At 40.4% G+C, this 20,736-nt stretch overlaps 1 protein-coding gene across 4 annotated transcripts in view; it reads right to left on the bottom strand.

The window, feature by feature from the left end:
- Positions 1 to 20,736, bottom strand: part of LIMS1 (LIM zinc finger domain containing 1) — a 151,191-nt gene that overhangs the window by 74,632 nt on the left and 55,823 nt on the right. The window contains exon 1 of one of the 4 annotated variants that reach the window (XM_025869108.2): positions 16,573 to 16,697. The exons of 1 other annotated variant lie outside the window; for it this stretch is intronic. The gene's annotated coding sequence lies outside the window, so the exon portion shown is untranslated. 2 more of the 4 variants (XM_025869110.2, XM_073897924.1) reach the window with 2 other exon arrangements.

Genomic DNA, 20,736 nt, shown 5'->3' with positions numbered 1-20,736 from the left:
ATACTGTGTGATCTCACTTATATATGGAGTCTTAAAAAAAAAAAAGGACTTATAGAGAGAACAGATTGTGAGATGCCAGAGGTAGGAGCTGGAGTAGTAGGCAAAATTTGTGAAGGTGGTCAAAATGTAAACTTCCAGTTATAAGATAAATAAGTCATGGGGATGTAACATACAGTGTGGTGACTACGGTTCATAATACTGCACTGTATATCTGAAAGTTGCTAAGAGTAGATCTTAAATGTCCTCATTACAAGAAAAAAATTTTGTAACTATCATAACGGATGTTTAGACTTATTGTGATAATAATTTCACAATCTATAAATATCAAATCATTATGTTGTATACCTGAAACCAATGTATGTCAATTATATCTCAATTAAAAAGAGAGACAACAAGGATATATGAAGCAAATATGATAATATAGTAAGTATGTCAAGATAATAAGTATATGGAGATTCATTTCTTCCAATTTTATATTAGAAAATTGTCAAAATAGAATTATTTTAACTTAAAACAAAATTCAACCAATGGGAATGAAAGCAAGCATGACTACCTTGAAGTCAGAACATAATACCCTGACTGCAGTATAAAAATAGCCCCAAATGCCATGACTGGACAATAGAAAGTCTGGGGCAGGATTCCCAGGTTCACTGCGTGCTTTTTGTAATGAGGTATCTGAGGATGTCACATCTGAGAGATGTTTAAGTAATTCCATCACACAAAATACAGTAAAGGATATGTTAAATTTCAAAAGAAGGGCACGGGCAGAGAGGAGGAGATAATATTCTAGGCAGAGAAAAAAGAAATAGAACAAAGGCACGGAAAGGTGGAGAGCTGACTCAGAAGAGTGGGTAGCCTCATCCTGTGGCAACAAGTGGGAGCAGAAGAATGTGGGAGGTAAGGCATCAAGGCAGTCAGAGCCATATTGTGAAGACCTGTCAATGCCAGGCTAGGAAATTTATGTGACACGTGATAAAAGGCCATAGATGGTTTGGATCCAGGGTGGAGAGGGCTACAGGCCTGGAGACATCTAGCTGTGGAATACAGTCTAGGCGGCAAGATGTGCCGTGGGAGGAGGGAAAGAAAACTCCAGAGTGGTGGTAGAGCCTTCGTGATTTGTCAGGTGAAAAGTTGCTGAGAAAAAACAAAACAAACAAGAAAAGCATATAGACCTAAACAGGAAATTCTTTTGCAAGCACGTAGCCAGATCATGGCCCAAATAAGGCCACTTCAAACCCTCAGCACTCTCAAATCACTAACCCACCCTCCTTTCCCATCACTCTTGTGAATAACCTCGCCTACTTTAGAGAAAGCAGAAGTCATCTGAAAGGAGCCACCTCAACTGTCTACAAGTCCTCATTTTCAGTGTGCTCCCACCTTCTTTCAGATGACTTCCAGTTTCAACAGAATTTAATAAATGGCACAAAATAATGCTAATTCTACATTACTGTTACCTTGTTGTAGTGGTGATAATAATACTTATGGTGTTAATGCTCTAGATACTATTTCATTTAAAGGTCACAACACCCTGTAAAACAAGTACTACCCCTATTTTGCAGAAATAGAAACCAAGCTCTCTACTTAGTAAGTGACAGCAATGGGATCTGAAAGGATATACCAGGTACCCAGCTCCCCAGTCTATAATCACTCTACTATACTGTCTCTCTAAACATCTATCCTTAAGAAAAAAAGATGTAAAAAGTTGGGATCTCTTCAATGGAATGCTATATAGCTACAAAAGAAAAATCATTCACTACAACTACATAAATCCACGTGAATAAATCTAAAAAATGTTAAGCAAAAACCCAAAGTTTCATAGTAACACAAACAGTGTAACACTATATAAAATCTAAAGCAAAAGAAACAATCTCATGCACTGTTAAGAATATATAAATGTGTAACAAAACTATAAAGATATATAGAGAAGTAATACAAATTTAGGAAAATGGTTTCCTAACAGAGGAAAAGTAGGGGTGGCGGATACCTGGAACAGGAAAGTGTGCCGAGAGAGTTCAACTACACTTGTATGTTTTCTTTCTCAAGATACATGATAGATATTTGAAGGCTTCTTCTACTAAATTCTACACCTTCTTCTTTTTGTCATTTTTTTAAATAAAAAAAGGATGAAGAAACAGAGCAGACACTCTTAGAGCATGTTTGTAAGTCCACAAGTTTCAAAGCACTGTTTCTGCCATCATGTGGTTCCTAAAGATATTACATGCACACACTTTTCAGAAAATCAAAGTTTAAAAAGGGGCACTGTTAGTTTTCAGGTACAATGTCACATGAATGTAACCCACAGTGAAAGCCTGAGTAGCCACCCCTTGATATATAACGATTATTAAAAACATCTTACCACTTCTAAATAATACTTAATAAAACAGAAGACATAAAATATTATGCTGGTACAAAAGAATAACACTGGACCCCTATCTTACACCACTCACAAAAATTAACTTGAAGTGCATTAGGGACTTACATGTAAGACCTGAAACTGTAAAACTCCTAGAAGAAAAGCAACTGACATCAGTCTTGATAGTGACTTTTTGGATAAGACAGCAATAGCACAAGTGACAAAAGCAAAAATCAGCAAGCAGGACTACATCAAATTAAAAAGCTTCTGCACAGCATAAGAAACAATCAACAAAATGAAAAGGCAACCTAACAATGGAAGAAAATATTTCCAAACCACGTATCTAACAGGGGCTAACATCCAAAATATAGGAGGATTCATACAACTCAATAGCCGAAACACACACAACCTGACTAAAAAAAAGGGCTGAGGCCACGAACAGATTGTCCAAAGATATACAAATGGCCAGTAAGTTCATGAAAAAGTGCTCAACATCACTAATCATTAGGGAAATGCAAATCAAAATCACAAGGAAATATCACCTCATACCTGCTGGAACAGCTATTATCAAAAAAAATAAGAGTTAAGTGTTGGTGAGGATGTGGAGAGACAAAGGAAACCCTCGTGCACTGTTGGTGGAAATGCAAACTGGTACAGCCACTGTGGAAAAGAGTATGGAAGTCCCTCAAAAAATTGAAAAGAGAACTAGTGCCATTTATGCCTCAATAAAGGTGGAAAAATAAAAATTAAAAAAAAACATTTTGCTAGGAAGCATACTCAGAAGAAGATGATAATGAGAGTTACTGGATATAAACTTTAAGAGAAAAGGATCAACGTAAGATGCATTAGAGACAGTAAGATTAAACAGTCAAGACTAGGAAAAACAGATACAAAGGGCTAGCTTTCAGATGTAATTCCCTTAAGAGGTAAATGAAGACCTAGACACACACTTCAAAACCCAAAAGTAAATAAGCAGAAAGAACACAGTAAAAAGAAACCCTAGGGGCGCCTGGGTGGCTCAGTTGGTTAAGCGACTGCCTTCACCTCAGGTCATGATCCTGGAGTCCCTGGATCGAGTCCCGCATGGGGCTTCCTGCTCAGCGGGGAGTCTGCTTCTCTCTCTGACCTTCTTCCCTCTCGTGCTCTCTATCTCTCATTCTCTCTCTCAAATAAATAAATAAAATCTCTAAAAAAAAAAAAAAATAGAAGTCAGCTAAACCTTAAAAAAAAAAAAAAATATGTTTAAAAAAAAAAAGAAACCCTAGCCATAGTATTAAGTTTCACCTAATTTCGTACTTTGGAATTTAGTACCTTTAATAGCAAATTTTATGAGAGATCAACGTCTGTCTCTTTTCTGAGTATTTAGGTTAGAGAGAAATCAACCTAAAATTTATATCACAGTGAATCTTAACTAGATAGAAACATGTCCTTGTGTAAAAATAATTGCATACGAGCACTACCGATATGGTAAAGGTATTAGACAAATGGCATGCTTCATTATGTTCTATTTATCACCAGCAGGGGAGTGGGGAAACTGAATATTGTACAGCAGTGCCCACTAAGTCCTTTATCTTGATCAAAGGCATCCCTGGTCACCTAGCTGCCAAGCTAAAATCTCAAAGTCTTCCTCAGCAACTTCTTTCTCACCAACCCAGTCACTAAAACCAGTTGATTTAATGTATGAAATGTCATCTCCATTCCTCTCTTCATTGACATTTACGTGCCTAATACCCTCCCCATACCGTACTGCGTACCCAGCTGATGTTCCCCATCTTCACTCTCCCTTCCATAAGAGGCTGGGTTCAGAATCAACCAGCCTTGAACTCAGATCCCAGCTTTGGTTCTTACTAGCTATTTTTCTTTTATTTCTAAAAAGGGGATGGTTATAACCATAGCCCATATAGCTCCTATGAAAATCACATGGGTTAATGGAAGGGGTAAGGGAAACCTCACTGAAAATGGACTCAGGAAGCCCTGAAGGGGGAGCTCTCAACAACGCACCACTCGCCAAGGCCTGCATAACCTGCAGCAAGAAAGAAGGTAATTCTTATCTTGACAAAGAAAGGGCACTTTTCCCACAGGAATGTTATCTCCGGCTTTTGAGAAAAAGAGGGCCATCTCTCCCCACTCCAGAAAACTCTAGCCTCAAACTCTTGTTCTTTTCCAGCAAACTTCTGTTCACAACAATCTTCCCCAATTTCCCCCTAACACCTAATAAAAACAACCTTCCCTTTGTCTCTCTGGACTTACCTGTGGTTTGCCATAGTATGCTTGTCCCAGATTGCAATCCCTCTGCTATTCCTGAATAAACTCATTTGACAAGTGACACATAATAAATGTTAAATACAAAATACATATCACCATTATCAATATTTCTTTTTCTCACTGCAAAGATTTTTTTTTTAATGCAACTCTGATTATACTATGTTTCAGTTTAAAATATTTCCATGGATGTCTATTTTATACGGGATACAGTTCAAAGACCTTGGCATAACACATGAGACATATGTAGGAGTGCTGACAATACTGACCCCATCTTTGGCCCTCTATCATGTTTGTGTTCAATTGATGACCTCTTTGGGGGCTTTATGTTCCAGGTCCCTTGGAGATTAACATACATACCTTAGAAATGCCTGCCAAGGCCAGGATGGGGGGAGGCTTGTTTCGGCCTGTGTTAGAGATAACACAGTCTTCCCCCTTCCTAATGCACAGGTGGTGCCGCAAGATCTAATTAAAGGTTAGCTGTTGATCAGGTGCATGCAAGCCCTCTGAGGTGTGTGCAAACCCTCTGATCTCACTACAGTGCCCTTCTGCATGTCCTGTTGCTCTATAAAATCTGTGGACTAAGGTTCGGACTTTACGGAAAATAACTATGCAGCTGCCATGGGTCATTTTCTCGTCTTCTGCGAGATTCCCCTCACCACCGCTGCCCCTGCCACCACCCCCACCCCTCACCGCTGTCAGTAAATTACCCTGAATAAAACTCTAAACTGTATGGAGTCACCTGCTTCCTCTTCAAGTGTCAAAATGCCTTCTCAGTTTGGAGGACACTTTACTGTCCCTTCCTCACCTTCTAACAACATAACCCTTTACAGTGTACTTACTTACCTGTCTGGCCTCATTTCCAGCCATTTTTCCCCTTCCAACCGTGAATCCCCTTCCCACCATAAATCCCCTTCCCCAACCACTGTTCCCCCAACTCAGCACAATCTTTTGTGTGCCCATAACGACAGACGGGGAGAGTCAAAGGAGCCAATGGGTTACACTAGAGGGCTCCCATAAAGCCTCCACCACTACAAGGAGTGATCATATCCTTGCCCTGCAACTACGGCGACCAACTGCCTGGCAGAAAGCTGCACCAGGCTCCTGAGGCCACCCTCTGGTTTTTCTGTCATTCTAGCTATTGCATGGCCACCCACAGGTTTTCTGCAAAGCCTTTACTTTCCTTGCTTATAAATCAAAGACAGCATATGTTTGTTTACCCCACAATCTTTTTGTAAGACTTAAATAGAGTATTCATTAGAAATGAACTGGGAAAGATAATAAAGTACTATAGCAATGTTGGTCACTGAATGGCGTGACCTTAGTATACCAGTACTGGGTCACAGGGAAGTCAAAAGAGTATTAGCTCTTAGTGTGTCTGCAGCAGAGAATAAAGATCCCCTACAGGATTCCTTAAGCATGTTTTAAGGCACTACTACAAGTACATGCCAGGAAATCATTCCTTGTTCCTAATCTTTGCTCTAAGGGAACTAATCCAGCATGTGCCTCCTACCAAACATAGATGCCTAAGACCATCCCCAAGCCTCAGGCCTTGACATTTCTATAGGTAGAAACTTCTGCCTTGAATTAAATCACTGGGTAAAAATATCACCCTTGCTTTACAGAATTCAAAAATGAGGCTTTGATCCTTATCAAAATCTCAGTAATGTTTTTTGCAGAAATAGAAAAATCCATCCTAAAATTCATATGAAATTCTGAGACCCCAAAAAGCCAAATCAATCTTGAAAGAAACAAAGTTGGAGGTCTCACACTTCCTGATTTCAAAACTTACTACAAAGTTCCAGTATCAAAACAGTGTGGTACTGGCATAAAGACAAACACACAGATCAATGGAATAGAACTGAGACCTAGAAATAAACCCTCAAAAACACGGTTAAATGATTTTAGACAAGGGTGTCAAGACCATTCAATGGAAAAGGAGTCTTTCAACAAATGGGAAAATTTAATTTTTTAAAAAGCTTTTATTTATTTGAGAGAGAGAGAGAGAGAGAGAGAGAGAGAGAGACAGTGTGTGCAAGTGGGGGAGGGGCAGTTGGGAGAGGGAGAGAGAAAGATTCTTAAGTGAGGATCAATCTCAGGCCCTAAGATCATGATGTAACAAGAGTCAGATGCTCAACAGACTGAGCCACCCAGGTAGCCCAAAATAGGAAATATATCCCCACACAAAAGAATGGAGTTGAACTCTTACCTCGCACCATATACAGAAATTAACTCCAAATGGATCAAATAAAACTCCTAGAAGACAACATATGGGAAAAGCTTCATGACATTGAATTTGGCAATGTTTTCTTGCATAGGACACAAAAGGAAGAGGCAACAAAAGTAATAATAGAGAATTGGGACTACATCAACATTAAAAACTTCTGTGCATCAAAGGACATAATCAAAAGAGTTAAAAAACAACTCATGGCATGGGAGAAAATATTTGCAAATTATATATCTGATAAAGAGTTAATATCCAGAATCTATAAAGAACTCATACAATTCAACTACAACAAAAAACCAACCAGATTAAAAAAAATGGGCAAAAGACTTGAATAGATTTTTCTCCAAAGAAGAAACAGAAATGGCCAATAAGTACATGAAAAGATGTTCAATATCATTAGTGATTAGAGAAATGCAAATCAAAATCAAAATGAGATACTACCTCATACAAATTAGGATGGCTACTATTTAAAAAAAAAAGAAAAGAAAAAAAGGGAAAATAACAGATGTTGGGGATGTGGAGAAATTGGAACCCTTCTGCAATGTTGGTGGGAATATATAAAATGGTGCAGTAAGGAAAACAGTATGGCCATGCTCAAAAAATAAAAAATAGAGTTACCATCTGACCCAACAATTCTACTTCTGGATATATCTAAAATAATTCAAAACAGGGACTCCAAGAGATATCTGTATACTCATATTCACAGCAGCATTGTTCACAACAGCCAAAAGGTGGAAGCAACACAAATATCTGCTGACAAATGAATTAAAAAAATGTGATAAATGTGATACATACACACAATGGAATATTATTCAGCCTTAAAAAGGAAGGCAATTCTGAGACCTACAACATGAATGAGCCTTAAGGACATTACACTAAGTGAAATAAGCCAGTCACAAAAAGACAAATACTATATGATTAAACTTCATATGAGGTATCTGAAATCTCCAGATCCATAGGGACAGAAAGTAAAATGGTGGGTGCCCAGGGCTGGGGGCAGAGGAGAATGTGAAATTAAGAATTTCAGTTTTACAAGATGAAAAGAGTTCTGGAGATGGTGGCACAACAATGTTAATGTAAAAGTGAGGCTCCAAGCTGCAAAGTGAGGGACCCTGAATGACTGTGAAGGATTCTAATTCATCCTTTTCATTTTTTGGGTGTAGGAATGGAATTAAAGTCCCACAGCTGTAAGAGACCAGAGAGCAGGACCCTAATACACAGCTTACTATCAAAACAAGACAAAACAAAAAGAAAGAAAAAAGAAAAAAGCATAGTGAGAAAAGACTGAAAGAGAGAAGTGACAGAGTGGGACAAAGACAACAAAGTAGGCAGCACAATCACAGGAAGAGGATGAAGGGGAAATGCCAAGAATTTTTTAAAGTAATTCCTGTTTTGCTGCAATAGAAGCCTGCAACTATCCTTTATCTTGCTCTGGATAGAGCTGAAGTCTGTGGAAATTCCCATATGAGGTAGTTTGTTCATGGTTATTTCTTCAAGTAGACATTATAGCTTCCATCTGAAAAAGGTTTGGAAGAACTGAGTCTTTTGTCAATACCGTGCGTATATACATTAAAAGCTGCGGTTCCCCTGTGCCTCTGAAACAAATAATACATTATATGTTAAAAAAAAAAAAAGAAGATAGTAGGAAGGGAAAAATGAAGGGGGGGAAAATCGGAGGGGGAGACGAACCATGAGAGACGATGGACTCTGAGAAGCAAACTGAGGGTTCTAGAGGGGAGGGGGTGGGGGCATGGGTTAGCCTGGTGATGGGTATTAAAGAGGGCACGTTCTGCGTGGAGCACTGGGTGTTATGCACAAACAATGAATCATGGAACACTACATCAAAAACTAATGGTGTAATGTATGGTGATTAACATAACATAATAAAATAAAATAAAATAAAAAAGCTGTGGTTCCATTCTTAATGGTTAGTAGATTTGCCAAGACATGTCATTCCCCTGACTAAATATGGTTCAGCATCTAGCACTTAATGCCGTAGTTTTCCTGTGGTCGTTACTGGCAGTAGTGATAAAGACTGGTATGACTTTACCGCTCTCCATAAATGGCCCTTTGGTCAGTAATATGCCTTACACCATACAGTAATGACTTACTTTCTTTTTTTTTTAAGATTTTATTTTTATGTAATCTCTATATCCTTTGTGGGGCTTGAACTTACAACCCAGAGATCAAGAGTCACATGCTCCACCAACTGAGCCAGCCAGGTGCCCCACATCTTTACTTTCTTAATTTTATTTTTTACTTTTTAATTTTTAGAAAAGATTTTATTTGAGACAGAAAGAGAGAGAGCGCACAAGCAGGAGGAGGGACAGAGGGAGCAAGAGAAGCAGACTCCCTGCTGAGCGGGAATCGATCCCAGGACCCTGAGATCATGACCTGAGCTGAAGGCAGACGCTTAACCCCCCAACTGAGCCACCCAGGTGCTCCGTTTACTTTCTTAATTTTAATTTCATTTTTTATTTAAGCATAGTTGACACACAGTGTTTACATTAGTTTCAGGTATACAACACAGTGACTCGACAACTCCAAATGTTATACTCTATGTTTTTATTTGCTTTTAAAGAGCAGTCCTGCCTTTCATGTGTGGTACTTTTCTTCTATAGTTTTCTATCTTAAGAGAAGCTGCTCTCTTGTCCCATCTTATTTCCTCCCAATGACTTCAAGGCAGAGCCTCCACCCTCGATTTTTTAGGATGAGTCTCAATACCTTTCTTGGACCCACACTAATTGGGTAGCCACTACCCACATGCAGCAACTTAAAATGTGGCTAGCCCAAATCAAGATGTGCTATAAGTATAAAATGGACTTGGGATTTCAAAGATTTAGCTCACAAAAATGTAAAATATCTCAATAGTTTTAATATATTACACGATATGTATACAGTTTGGACATGACAACTGCTTGGTGTATGTAGTTTTTTTTTTAAAGTTTCTTTTTTTTAAAGATTTTATTTATTTATTTATTTGAGAGAGCGAGAATGAGAGAGAGAGAGAGAGAGAGAGCGCACATGAGAGGGGGGAGGGTCAGAGGGAGAAGCAGACTCCCCACTGAGCAGGGAGCCCGATGTGGGACTCGATCCCGGGACTCCAGGATCATGACCTGAGCCGAAGGCAGTTGCTCAACCAACTGAGCCACCCAGGTGCCCGTTGTATGTAGTTAAATAAAATATATTATGAAAATTAATTTTTCACCTGGGTGCTGGATGGCTCAGTTGGTTAAGCGTCTTCTGCCTTGGGCTCAGGTCAAGATCCCAGGGTCCTGGAATCAAGCCTCAAGTCAGGCTCCCTGCTCAGTGGGGAGTCTGCTTCTCCCTCTCCCTCTGCCCCTCCCCGCTGCTTGTGCACGCTCGTGCTCTCTCTCTCAAATAAACAAATAAGATCCTTTAAAAAAATTAATTTCACCTGTTTCTTTTTGTACATGGCTACTAGAAAATTTTAACCTATACACGTGATGTGGCTCATGTTATGTGTTTACTGGATAACATCAATTTAGATAATATAATAAGCCTTGTTATGGAGTAAAGAAATGTAGCCCAGAAAACAAGGGGGAGTGGCAGCCTAGACTCCATCTCTTACTAGCCAAGGTAAATTTCCTCACCTGCAGGATAGATTCTTCATCTATAAATGCGGGCATAATAAACCCCCTCACAGGCTCAAGCACTAACGAACAGAAGGAAAGCATTTAGCATTTACCAGCACAAAGTGTATTCTCAGTAAATGTTACTTCCCTTTCTTTGAAGGTCTTAGAAACCCTGTGGACATGATCAGTTGCTGATGTAGTCATCTTGGGGTTAGTCATGGAAAGTCTGGATCACAATTCTCTTTTTTCCTTCCTTTCCACTCTAATTACTTCCATAGAATCACCCTGCTGTGGAGTGCCTTCTAGGCAAAATCTATTCCCTTCCCCACAGCTGCATTATCTATTCCCATCGTCCATTTACCTGTCATATTCTTCCCTTCACCTCTCTACTGGTCCATGTGTTAATAAATCATTAAAATGAAGGTCAAAATTCTGGCTGGGGCTCATTTTCTCCTTAGGACCATTATCAATAGCTCATTACTACTGACTAAATTTAAATGTAGCTTAGTTCTAACTTTAGCTACTTCATGTGTGTACACTCCATTCTCCTAAGATGCATGGATACATCCTTTTTTCCCACTAGTGTCTCATCAGATACACAATGAATGAAGACCTTTATAACGGTCTGAGATACAAGTAAAGTCAAACTGAATACTCACTTCCAATTATTGACCAGGCCAATCAGGATTACAGGGTATGTAAAGCAGTTTCTTTGACTAAGAAATCACATCTGATTTGGCAGTCTGGGATAAGTTTATTTCTGGCTGATTCGTCTGTGAAAATTTCTTTTATGATTTCCTTCAAGCTGTTGCTAAGAGTGTGCTGAGCTGGCAACCCTGAAAACGATTCCTCTCTTGGATGATGCTATTTTCTTATTTTTTACCCAACTTTCCCCAAATACTTGACATTATTTATTATAAATGCCAATCCTTCTGAAAGTCTGGTTTAGAGAAGTTTATTATGCATCAATGTGATCTAGCCTCTTGATCGCATCTCACCTCTAGGACACCTTCCATAAGCAGGACAATAACTCCAGGTCCGAGTGAGGCTGGGGGATGGAGAAGAAGAACAAGCTCCTGACAGATTCCCTCCCTTTAGAAAAATGGGAGATAGTGACAGAATCAGAGGGGGAGAGGGAAAGAAAGCATAAGAGAAGGGGAGCAGATTAAAGAAAGAAAAGAACAAAAGAGAGAGAAGAAAATCTCCAGTGGTAGTCAGGCAATAGGAGAGTTTGAAGAGGTTCACATTTGTTTAGAAAGAGAGAAAAATAATGAAGATCACTGACTACTTGATAGAATTTGGTTTCTTTCAACTTCGAGCTCTAGTAGTTCTGGATCTTAAAGGAGACATGGATGAATGATGCAGAGTAAAATAAAAAACAAAGAGGGGAAACAGTTTGGTGGTCCCTCAAAAAGTTAAACATAGAATTACCATATGGCTCAGCAATTCCAATTCTGGGCATATACCCCAAAGAACTGAAAATTGGGATTCAAACATATACCTGTACTCTTGTGTTCACAACAGCATTATTCATAATAGCTGAAAGGTGGGAACAACCCAAGTGTCCTTCCACAGATGAATGGATAAACAAAATGTGGTATACTCATAGAACGCAATAATAGTCATCCATAAAAAGGAAAGAAGTTCTGGCACATGCTACAATATGGATGAACCTCAAAAACATTATACTAAGTGAAAGAAGCCAGACACAGAAGGTCTTATGTTATGTAAGTCCACTTGTATAAATATACAGGAGGCAAATTCATAAAGACAGAAAGTGTATTAAAAGTTATCATGGCCTAGGAGGAAAGAATGGGGAGTTAATGCTTAATGGGATATGGAGTATCTGACTGGGATGATGAAAAGTTTTAAAATAGATAGTGGTAGGGGCGGCCTGGGTGGCTCAGTCATTAAGCGTCTGCCTTCAGCTCAGGTCATGATCCCAGGGTCCTGGATCGAGCCCCACATCAGGCTCCCTGTTCCACAGGGAGTCTGCTTCTCCCTCTCTCACTCCCCCTGCTTGTGTTCCTTCTCTTGCTGTTTCTCTCTCTGTCAAATAAATAAATAAAATCTTTAAAAAAATAAAAATAAAAAAATAAAATAGATAGTGGCGATAGTTCCACAACACCATGAATGTAATTAATGCCATTGATTTTTACACTTAAAAATGGTTAAAATGGCACATTCTATGGTATATGTATTTTACCACACACACACAAAAAAAGAGGAAGGAACGTTTCTTGACCACCTAAATCCCACCAAATATCAAGCTAGGATCCTTGTACATGTCAATTAATCATTACGACCTACAGATTAGGAATTACTGCCATTTACAGATGAGGAATCTTATGACTCAGATATTTTATAATTTATTAAGAATCATACAAGTGGGGGCACGTGGGTGGCTCAGTTGGTTAGACATTTGCCTTTGGCTCAGGTCATGATCCTGCGGTCCTGGGATTGAGCCCCATATCAGGCTCCCTGCTCTGCAGGGGGCCTGCTTCTCCCTCTTCCTCTGCCTGCCGCTCCCCCTGCTTGTGCCCTGTCAAATAAATAAATAAAATCTTAAAAAAAAAAGAATCATACAAGTGGCAGAAGGAAGATCTGAACACACGTCTGGTAGCTCTAAAACCCAGTCTTTCAACTATACCAAAGTGTTTGAAGGATAAACAGACTCAGTGAATAAATACATGAATGAGAAAGGCAGTTTCTTCTTACAGGTGTGAAACTGTCAAATTAGTGACAAGAAAGATCATGAATGGCTGAACACAAAGAACTAGGTGTCCAAATAGTTCCTCAGGCTGCAAACTTCCTCTTGCATAATTTTTAAGCCCCATAAATATATTACTAAGAGAATATCTGCCTCTTCTTTCCCCCAACCCAGAATATTTGGTAAAACTCATTTTTCAATTTCTCCATGTTCTATATATCCTATCCCAAACTCTCATCTGGGGTGGGAGAGTACCCATCCTCACCCCCAACAATACCACCATATACCTGTAGCAAAGTTTGGTATATAAAATACTTTCCTATACATCACCTCATTTAATTCAATTAGCCACTCTGTAGGACATCATCTCCATTCTGTGGACTGGTAAACTATGCCCCAAAAGTGATGCACTCCCATGGAGCTAAAATCTGACCTACTATAGACACTGGGTAGAGGCAGTTATAGAGGCGCTGTTCCTATATGCATCTTTCTTCTAGAGAATGAATGGGCCAATCAAGGTATTGATAAGAACTTCCAGGCAAGATGTAATTCAAAATCACAGTAATGTCTCTGCATTAAAATACACACACACACACACACACACACACACACACACACACACACACACGACTAAAGACACTTTTTGAAGTTCCCTTAACAGCTTTTTTTTCTCTGGGAACTCCTGGAGCTGCTGACATCAAGAAACAGTCAATGAGACTTAATACTCCTTGCTACCCATGGTAATGCCCTGGTTCCAGTGCCCATCACATCACTTCATTGAGACCTCTACTGCAGGATGTTCACACATCTGCTCCTACCAACTGGAACTATTTCTCAGTCATCTTTGTATCCCCAGAACTGAACACAGTGCTTAGCATGGAGCAAATGAGTCAAATGTCAACTGTGTCAACTGTGTGAACTATTGTCCATACAACCTTTCATATGGTGTTACAATCTCCACTCTCTGATTCTCCAAGTCCATCCTCCACACTGCAATGTTATCATATCCCTTCCCTGCAAAATCACCCCAAAACTTTATAATGCATTCAAGACTAGTACTCCATGTGCACTCCCTATCACTCTTATCCCACAAATACAGCTTTTTTAAAAAAGATTTTATTTATTTATTTGACAGAGACACCGTGAGAGAGGGAACACAAGCAGGGGGAGTGGGAGAGGGAGAGAAGCAGGCTTCCCGCGGAGCAGGGAGCCCGATGCGGGGCTCGATCCCAGGACCCTGGGATCATGACCCGAGCTGAAGGCAGACACTTAACGACTGAGCCACCCAGGTGCCCTCCACAAACACATCTTACGTCCTACCACATTAGATGCCTCTGAATTTCTTGGATTCATTCTATACTCGTTTACTGAGCATTTAGAGCTCTAGGCACGGGGGATACAGGAGGGAACATGAAAGACAAAGCCCCTGCTTCATGGATCTTAGAGGCTAGTGGAAAAGGGTAGGAAAGACATGGTATCTGAAAGAAAGAGGAACCAAGGGCAGGGCGCACATCAAGTAAGCTCTTGCAAACCAGAATAAGGACTCCAGGCTCCATTCTAGGTGAGATGGAAAGGCAATGGAAAATTGTGAACAGAGAAGTAAAAATGACCTACAAACCTTTGCTCAAGATGTCACCAACTCTGGCTAGAAGAACACCCTTTCCCATCATTTTTTAAATGCTGAAATTTACTCATTCTTCAAAGCCCAATTTAATAATCAACTAAATGGTGCTGTCCCTGAGAATTACAGGTCACTTCTCCTTTTGGTTATCCCCCAAAACTTGACAGTACTCATGCTGATCTGATTATGCCTGGTTATTTGTATGTAATTTTTTTTACACTACTGGGTGTAGGTTTATCCAAAGTATCTTATTCATGTTTTTATTTTATAAGCCATGCACAGTACCTTGTTGTTGCAAACTAAAGTATGTACCCTTTCTATTAATTTGCAAGACCAAAGCAAAGTGATCATCCTTTTTTTAACTTTTTCTTCCTTATCCTTGAAAAAAATAATTTTTTCCTAATGCTATAACTATCCCATATTTCATGACTATGTATTTATATATAAGAAACATATATCTACAAATATATAATCTATATAAAATAAGAAAGTCCCTTATACATCACCCCATTCTCTATCACAGCTATGTTCCTCTCAAGATTACAATGCTCCTGGAGATTGCCTGAGAAATAAATGTTTTCATAAATACCTTTAAATCTCTAAGGAAGTTCACTGTGTAAGGCAGATCATGTGTAAGGCACAAGATCCTTTTAGGGTGAATAATCACCTCTCAATAAATGTTTCACAAATGTAGATTTGGTGCATTAAGGTTGCTTTTAAAATGGCCTGCTAGTTTTTTAAATGATTTTTTCAAAAGATTTTTATTCATTTAGTTGAGAGAGGGAGAGTGAGAGAGAGAGAGAGAGCACACAAGCAAGGAGAGGGCCTGAGGGAGAGGGAGAAGCAGACTCCCCCGCTGAGCAGGGAGCCTGACTCCGGACTTGATCCCAGAACTCTGGGATCATGACCTGAGCCGAAGGCAGACGCTTAACTGACTGAGCCACCCATGTGTCCCTGGCCTGCTAGTTTTACACAGACTTACACAGGTTAATGAATAAGTAACTCAAATAGTTCTAGTTGCTTTTTCCACACATGGCAAGACACATATTCACTAACCATAATGTTAAACAGTATATGATTGTTTGTTTAAGACCCTACACAGAATTTCAGTTAAAAATACTTAATGTAATAAAATGACAAGAAGCATTACTATAAAAATACTCTATGTCTCTGCAGGACCATAAACTATATGGTACTAAACACTATCAAGGTTATTAATGTTCAGCGGGAAGCCTGCTTCTCCCTCTCCCACTCCCCCTGCTTGTGTTCCCTCTCTCGCTGTGTCTCTCTCTGTCAAATAAATAAATAACAATCTTTTTAAAAAAAAAAAAGGTTGTTAATGTTTTCTCTGCAAATATAAGTCTCCCTTCCTCACCCTCTTTGAAACCAATAAAACATAAGGTTGCTTTTACATATACTCAGTAATTAAATATGCACCGGCAGGAAGTAAGAACCACAACCATTACACTTTGTAGCAGCAAAAGGAAAATTTAATTAGTATGGCTAAAAGCTACTACAACTTACCCAAGACTGCTCCTTTTACTGGATATGCAAGTTTAGACAAGTATCTTTTCGATGAATGTCTTCTCTCAAACTTCCACTCCTCTGTCTTAATCACTTTGTACACACAGCCCCACCTCTGCAAAAGCAAGTCGATATTCCCAGCACTTTACCCGATGTGCCTCCAGGCTCCCTTGCTCTCACCTCAAGAATAAAGCATCTCGTTTCTGGTACTTCTGCTCTAGTTTTCACTCATTTACCAGGTATCAGGGCCTGGGCAACCGCTCCAGACCAGTGAATTACCTCTAAAGCCCCGTCTCCAATGCCGTAGAGAACTTCCTCATCTTAGCTTCATGTCCGTGGCCTTGAGCTATGTCTAAGCCAATGAAACCAAGTTGAGCGCTTTTTTTCCCCCTGCATTCAGTCAAATCATGTGACATGGCATGTTACACGATAACCCCAAAGTTCTGAAGCAATAAGGCAACACCCCTAAATGTCATAACTCATATCCTGTTGAGTTGTTTTATGTACCTTACTAAGTTAAGAAATTCATCCATAAACTTATTGAAAGCATTTGTAATGTGCAGAAAATATTTAGGAAAAAAACCAATAATCAATCAGCATAGAAACATGTTTGAATTATTAGAGCTTCTTTTACTTCTCTAATGCTTTACCACTTCAGTGTTGAGCGGCTAGTCTTTATTTTCTCTTCCTAGTGGCTCAGCCCAAGTTTAAAGACAGGCAGGCCAAACTCCAGCAGACTGAGCAGGGGAAACAGCTCCTTCTGCCCCAGATATCCTTGACAAATACAGTGCAGAGAAGGAGCAGGGCCAATGCTAATGAGGCCTCACACACCCGACTGAGTCACCTCCCACGACTCCTGGGTGCCAAGTTTCCATTGGAAAATAATAAAGGGATCTTTGGTTGAGATGGAGGAACTGAGGAACACTATTTACAGCCTTCTGCTTCCAGAAATGATGACTTCCTTGCCCTGACTCATTGAGAATACTACAAGGAAGTTCCCTAAGCAATTTCTTTATTATAACGCAGTCATTTCTAGAATGTTAGTAATAGCATTTCTCAGTTATAGGTGAATCTTTCAAAACAAGAAGACCACTCCTCACCTTTGCTTGTTATGCCAACACTAGAGACTGGGTGCTGGCAGCACTACGAGATGGTGACTGTCAGTAGAAGGGCAGAAGTGAAAGGCACCCTGAAGGGCCATCTACTCCACAGGGAAGCAGTCTGCTGTCTAGAGAGGTGAAAGAGCTCACTTAAGACAAGCTAGAGGCAGAGTGAGCTCTAAACTTCAGGGCTCTGGCCAGCACCCCTGGGGGCATGTCACAGGCTCCACCTTCATGGCTCATTCTAAAGCCCCACCATCAGAGCTGGGTTTGGACTTCACACACAATACTCAACACTGTACAATTCCAGCCAGAGGACTTTCCTGGCCTTGATTTACTTACTTTCTTTTGGGGGGTGTGAGTGGGATGTAGAAGGAAGCTGCAAGTACAAAAGCTGTTTCTGGGTGAGAAGCAGCCTCCCCCCTTATTCCCACCAGGGACACACTATACTGCAGATAGAAACCCTGGAAAGCAGCCACGATCACTCCCGGGAGGAGGAAAATAGAACGGAAGTCTTCCGAGCAAGACTCCCAGCATATGGAATTTTCTTCAAGAAAGTAACCTATGTTATAGCAATTAAAATCCAGAAGAGGCAAACATCTGCCATTTCTTTGTGTCCCAATTCTTTACTGATCACCATGTACCGTGAAGGAAACAGGGCAGTGTGATGCACAAAGGGACATGCACGCTTAGGTCAGCAGAAGTCTATCTTGAGTCCTTCTAGCTACCATCTCACCCCCCCTCCTCTCTTTGGACAAATGTTTCTAGGCAAGAGCAAATCCAGAAGACATTTTTCAATCTTTATCTTACTACTGACATTTCAAAACAATGCTCTCCTGGAAATTTTCCAATCAGTACCCTTGTTCTCCAGGCCATTACCCTTGTCTTTCTCATCATCCCGTCACTGTCTCCTCTGCAGGATCCTCTTCCTCTGCCTGCCTTTTAGGTGTCGCAACTTCCCGAATTCGAACCATGGCTCTCTGCTGGTCTCACTATGCATATTCTCCGTGATGACTTCACCAGCTCTCCACTACTTTCTCCATGTTAGCAACACTGGCCAGACCTTCCTCTTGAACTCACAGTCATGCATCAAATTGTCTGCTGGCTGCTTTCACAGAAACGTCCTAACTCAAAATGACTACATAAACCAGTCACCCCCTCCATGCCAGTCCCACAGCCAGCTCTTCCTTTGACATGCCCTCTCTCAGGTATGGCAGCATTACCAAACTGGTTACCCAAGCTAGGAATTGCCTGGTCACCCTTGACTTATCTTCAAGCCATCTACTTCTGCTAATTTTAACTCCTAACTCATTTTCAAATTTGTCCCTCTGCCCCACATCACTCTCATTTTTAACCCTGTCACTGTTCCAGCCCTCATGATTATTCACTTGGTCTGTGGCTGCAGCCTCTTAACTAGGTTCTCTACTTTCAACCAAATCCAGAAGACCCAACCAGCACCTCATCTAAAGAACCAGGGGTCTCTCTATGGAACTTGCTTAAACTCCACATTGGCTCTCCAGTGCCCTGAGCACAAAGGTAAGCCCCTTAAAGAAGCAAACAAACCCTAAATCCCCTGGCCTGCCAATCCTCATCTCTGGGCACTCCCTGCCACTCCCTTTATGCAACCCAGCAGTGACACATGCCATGCAGGCCCTCATCTCAATGCTGCTGCTTATGCAGGCCCCTCAGCCTGGAAGATCTTTCCATCTTTCCCTCGCTGACTCTAATATCTTTGTACAACTGAAGTGAAGCATCAGGTGTTTAAAAAACCTGTCCCCACCCTTCTCCAGGCCTGTTGTCCAGTTCGCACCAGGCACCCCTCGTCAGGGCTCCTGTGAGGCCCTCACTTCTACTGTAAGAGCTTCTTCTTCTAACCCGCGTGAGAGCAAGAACTGCGCTCCTACTTCTCTTATGTCCTTTGTGCCTGTGTCTGCCATATACACAAGGCACTTGATAAAAGTTTAAACTGAGCCTGTAGGAGAGGCAGTGGTTCTTATCCTACAGATAAGGAAAAGGATGCTGAGAGGTTACATGACTTCTTAAAAGTCATCCACGGAGAAGTTTAGGAAGGGAATTTAGAATGCAAAAATGTACTAGCTAAGTTGAAGTCTTTTTCTTAAAAGCAGAAAGCCTCTCAGAGCTAAGCACGGTGAGAGCAGGGAATGTGTCTAAATTTTTCTTCCTGTTACCCTAGAGCCTGACAAGGCGTTATTTTGCACACCGGGAATAGTTAATAAATACTGGGTGGCTTGCTAAGACTATACAGAGTCACTTTAACTTATAAACTGTGCAAGAGTGGGTCTGCTTCTTTCCAGCAGATGGAGCTACAGTTCCGTATGAACACCAGCTACAGTTTGGGTGATTGGTAAAAGAATAAACCTCTTTCATTGATCCATTGCCATACTTCCTTTTTCCTTTATAAGTCTCACACAGATAAAAAGAAATCAGCAGACATGTTTTCCACAGAATACTCTCTGAATGGACACAGATCTATTTTGTGACTTTTTCAATGCCTTTGCATATCTTTTCCTCTCTGGCCTTTTAAAAAATCTGGGGTAATCTCACACAATTTGATTTACCCAATCTATCAAGTGCTACTGAATGTCTACATCTTTCTACATGCCTCTTAGCTCCTTCTTTATGAAACACATTTATAACCCAGCAAGTTCATCGTGTTCATCCCTAGACATACGCTTTCCCTGATGTGTCTGCTCTATTTCACTTTAGAAGACATTAGTTTACCAATAATCTCTCATTTAAAAACAAAACACAAAACAAAAACCTCTTCAATATATATTTTTAGAAGATTTATTTGAGAGACAGAGAGAGCGGGGTGGAAGGGGAGAGGGAGAGAAAGTCTTAAGCAGACTCTGTGCTGAACCCTCATGCAGGGCTCGATCTCACGACCCTGAAATCACGAACTGAGCCAAAACCAAGAATCAGATGCTTAACTGACTGCACCACCCAGGCACCCCTCAATATATCCTAATTGCTATCTTAAAGGCTTGAGGTTCTAAACAGGATAAGGAAATTCATACTACCTATGAGAGTACAGCTTACAGTAAAATCCCGAGCAAACTTCATTTTTCACTCAACTTATAAATTTCATGACATTCCTGAAAAACTTAGTGTTTACTGAAACTGTGTAAAGGTAATCCATGATTGTATCTAAAATAGAATTGGGGGGGGGTGCCTGGGTAGCTCGGTCGGTTAAGTGTCTGCCTTCAGCTCAGGTCATGATCTCCAGGTCCTGGGATCGAGCCCGAATCAGGCTCCCTACTCAGTGGGAAGTCTACTTCTCTCTCTCTCTCTCTCTCTCTCTCTCTCTCTCTCTCTCTCTCAC

The sequence above is a fragment of the Callorhinus ursinus genome, unplaced genomic scaffold (genome assembly GCF_003265705.2).
Source record: "Callorhinus ursinus isolate GAN/ISIS: 27379988/994484 unplaced genomic scaffold, GSC_fseal_2.0 scaffold10, whole genome shotgun sequence".
NCBI classification, from domain to species: domain Eukaryota; kingdom Metazoa; phylum Chordata; class Mammalia; order Carnivora; family Otariidae; genus Callorhinus; species Callorhinus ursinus.
This window is presented reverse-complemented; position numbering and strand designations above follow the sequence as displayed.